The 4,461-nt window shown below is 39.1% G+C and overlaps 1 long non-coding RNA gene across 1 annotated transcript; it reads right to left on the bottom strand.

Annotated features, from left to right (window-relative positions):
* Window positions 1-6: 6 nt before the first annotated feature.
* LOC111668686 (uncharacterized) lies at window positions 7-1,569 on the bottom strand. The gene is made up of 3 exons (XR_015438364.1): window positions 985-1,569; window positions 531-810; window positions 7-321 (listed from the first exon to the last, which is right to left on the bottom strand). It is a non-coding gene; the product is annotated as an uncharacterized LOC111668686 (long non-coding RNA).
* Between the last annotated feature and the right edge of the window lie 2,892 nt (window positions 1,570-4,461).

The raw sequence follows: 4,461 nt of genomic DNA, 5'->3' as shown, positions 1-4,461 counted from the left end.
AACTATCACGTACTTTGGCAAGTCATCTCCAATCTGACCCCTGTCTTGTTCAGGGATCAGATCCCTGTAGAGAGTGTCTAAAAAGGTGACAAGACGCTCTGTATTGTATGGCCCAATAATGGGAATATGCGTTAGCACACCATTCTCAGAGATAGCAGCACCCATGGTTATGTTCCCGCCCCGTTGGCCCGGCACATCAACTGTAGCTCTGTGGCCGATGATATTTCGACCACGTCTTCTGCGTTTCGTTAGGTTGAAGCCAGCCTCATCCATGTAGATGAAGTTGTGCGGTGGTTCACTTGCTTCCAGTTCCATTATACGCTATATCCAGAAGACACAGAATGAGTTTTATGAATTACATGCATTTTCATTTTGGACAAGATACATTTACGTCAAATGTATACAGCACATATTGCATCTTCTTTTCTACAGCCATAGCAAATGTGTAAAGGTCACACTTACTGTAATGTATATCAATGTTGTACTGTTTACTGTGAGGTACAGTTACTGCATGCTCATACGTGTTTTACCTGTACATACTGGTAGCACAGCTCCTTCACTCTTTCACCATTTCTTTCAAATGGAACAGTGTACAGCTGCTTCATATTCATTTGGTGTCTTTTCAGCCTGTCAATGGTTGAGATGCTGACTGTTTGGATGTTTTCAAAGATGTTGTTGTCCTCTATAATGGCACTCTTTATCTCCCTTAGTCTTATGGCATTGTTTTCTACAACCATGGTGCAAATAGCCTCCTCCTGTTCAGGTGTGAACAGGGGCCCTCTGCCAACCCTGTGAAGTTGCCTTGAAGTCCTATGTGGAAAAAATATAGTAATGCAAAACACAAAATTGAGTAAGATAAAATGTCACTGTATAAAATATACTCACTGTATATTGTAAAATGCAAGTGGAATACTGTAATATTGTATGAAGCATTAGAGAAAGTCTACAGTATTACAGTACAGTTCCTATTGTTAGATTACATACCTGCTCTGTCGACAAGAAGTCTGAATGATTGAGGACACAGTTGTTCTCCCAACATCTGGCTGCACCCTTCTATATATATATATATATACTTGCCAGTTGATGGTTCATGAGATGCACCTTTGAGCTATTTCAGAAAACTGGTTGATCATTTGTTGATCAAATGCTTCACACATTTCCCTTCGTTAGAGAAAGTCAAGATTCACCTGGGAGCAATTTACCAATTCAGGACAGATTGAGAAAAAAAAGTCTAATGGAAATGTATAGAGATATGTTTGACATATTATGACAACTTGTTCAACCATTTTGCATGTAAAGACTTATGCGATGAACTAATGACTAAATGCTGTGGGGGGTGAGACTATTCACAGAGACCCATTATAATACATTTTGATCAACATGACATAAGCAATTGATAATGTAGGAAACAGCAGAGAATTGTACATAATCATTTACATGAATGTACCAAAGCATTTGCAACTTGTTCAAAGAAATGAGAAACTGCTTTTTTGATTTGCACAAGTGACACAATGATGTGAAGATTGAACAAGTAGTTTTGAGAATTTCAATTCTGATCTGAGAAATGAACCAAAGCGACAGAGAGAAACTGTAATAGCTGGGACCCCATGGAAGTTAGCGTAGGGATACAGAAATTCTGAAACATTCCACATATTGATTCTGAAAGAGAGAACATGTCAGGCTTTAACTATTAACACAGATTGTGTGTATTTATACTACTTCATATTACTGTTGTATAATTGACTGTTACAATCATAAACACACAACATTCATTAAAATTTTTGAATTTAAAGTCCATCACATATCAATTAATAATATTACGTGAACTTAAAATGAATTACAATTATACATGTTGTTATGCCCCAGTCTAGGGGGGGGGGCCTAGGACACAACAAAGATTGGTTTAAATATAACGAAAGTGATTTATTTACATAAAGGTTTTAAGTGAACATATAGAAAATAAATACTGAGTTTAGACTTCAGGGTGGACTAAGGCCAACATAATAAACATAATAACCCTGTCTGGAAAGTAAACAACTAATCTCACCAAAGGAAAACAAATGACAACAAACTCACCTCCCTAACTAGATAAACAGGAGAAAACCAGAGAAACAAAACTGGCAGCCCACCCTTACTACTCAACCAATCTAAGAACTACACCAAGCTGAGTCACTGCAACAGTGCGGCCAGTTAGGAGAAGAGGAGAATGAGCCGACGTGCCGACAGCCATCTTGGCTCTTTATATATCAGGTGACCAGGTGCTGCAGCCAATCACCGACCAGGGCTGCGGCACACACCTATTTGCATACAATAAGAAAACACAGGAACACAGGGCACACACACACATATACAACAGACCAACTACAATAATATGGCCGTGGTCATAACAATGTATTAATTATTAAGTTTAGTAGCTGTGTAGTTGTGTTTTGTGTGTCACATACAATCTGCTAACTTGGATAGTGTCAGAGAAACAAAACGTGTGGATCCATGTACAACAAACAATAAAACAGGAGGGTGCCAGGAGATTAGCTTGAAATACGGGGGACTCCCAGGAAAAACGGTAGTGTTGGCAGGTAGACAATCTACTGAGAAAGTGACAACAGTGTGAAGTGAACATAAGTCTGCAAATATAATTATCTGCAGTAATCAAACATGGGTTTGTCCTAATGATAATAACATCCAAACCTCAGGACTCTGAGATGTTGCTGGATGCTGGAGGAAGTCCTTCCGGGAATCCTGGGAAAGTTAACCATATGTACTATGTCACAGACTGTAATTGGAGAGAGCTTATGACTTTGTTTGTGTTTGCTCTTTAATTGTTTTTTTGTGTGAACATTGTGTGCTGTGCCAATCAACTCTCCCCAATACAGCTGTGATGCATCCCCAAATTAGTGAAGACACACCTGTACGAGGTTTCCCCAATCAGTGGCTGGCAATCTGATGGACTGAGGATGAATCTGGCACAGGAGGGCCCTGTATCTCCAAACCAGTCTCCTAATTTACATGAGCTGTTATTGGTGCACACATGGGTCTTTTCTGATCTCAGGCTGATAGCAGTGGACCTGCTATGCTCCAAACTGGTTCTGGTCTACAATAAGTTTGAACATGAGGCAGGACATGCTGACTCAGGTGACGTCCACACTAACAAACTGTATATTTGTTTTAAAAATCATCTTTTCTGCTACATTTACTCCTGACATCCACACGACTCTTTAGCCCCTAAAACAAAGACTTTTACAAATTCTTTATTTTAACACTGCAGCTGTCTTCGCTGCTCCTCCTTCAGAGGATTTACTGTAACTTAACAACTGAACCCATTAAGAAAAGTAAATCAAGAGTGATGTTGCCATATATGTCACCTATATACATCCTCTGGATATATGAAGATTTAAGCTTATAACATATCTGAAATACCCATAGTGAAATATGTATATGTATTAAAATATGTATTAAAATATCAATATGATGGTTTTTTATATGGTATAACATGTTGTGATCATATTTGTTGACAGTATATATTTAATTTATATATCTAAGTTTATTAAAACAACATTCATATGAAATTCAATATATGTACATATTGCATTTGTGTATGTGTACATGTGTATGTACATTTGTGTCCTGTTTACACAAGCATGTGTGTGTCCAGTGTACATGAATGGTCATGTCATGTGTGTTTCCGGTGTGTTATATGGGCAGAGATTATTTCTGATGTGGATCTAAAACATTTGTCTGGATGGAGATCATCTTAGTTTAAAATAGTTTTAAAGTGAAAACCTATTAGTGTGGACACAGCCTTATTCAGTAGTCATTACATCTTTTCCTAAATTTAACTAATTGTTTTAATCTAACAACACATGGTACACAAGATACAGACCCTGGTCACAATGTCACAGTCATGAGATGTTTGCACACAGGCATCCTCCCTGAACTCCACCCTATACCTTGATGATGCTCGTGGCCTTAATGCAGGCAGTGAACATGATTCCTGGTGGTTACATATTCATACTGTGACTGTTACAGATGTTCTTCTCACTTATATACTGTAAATACATGGAGGAAAAGACTCACTCTGTCCCCTTCACTGCTTCCTCCTCCTACCTCCTCCCTCCTCTGGGTATCTGCCCACCTCTGACAGACTCACCACCTCCCTCCACCTCACCTGTCTGTGTTTTAATCTGCCTGCTCCGCTGTCTGCCCTCTGCTCCCGGCTGTCCTATTCATTTCAATTTGGGCTCCGTGTCAGCCAGAGGCGTCCAAAAATCATCCACCGCCTGTCACACGTCATATTCCCCAGGCTGGCTCTGTGTTTGTGTGTGTGTGTGTGTGTGTGATGTCAGGTTTATTAAATGAGGTTTACAAAGAGTAATGTGCAGCAAGAGCAAATTAATTCAATATGTTGCCTAATGAAATACTACACTGACAAATGTATCAGGCGGCCATGATGAAATGAAGCTT

This window comes from Seriola lalandi, unplaced genomic scaffold (genome assembly GCF_002814215.2).
Source record: "Seriola lalandi dorsalis isolate HSWRI2012SDOR001 ecotype SW California unplaced genomic scaffold, Sedor1 jcf7180002054748, whole genome shotgun sequence".
Taxonomy (NCBI): Eukaryota; Metazoa; Chordata; class Actinopteri; order Carangiformes; family Carangidae; genus Seriola; species Seriola lalandi.
This window is presented reverse-complemented; position numbering and strand designations above follow the sequence as displayed.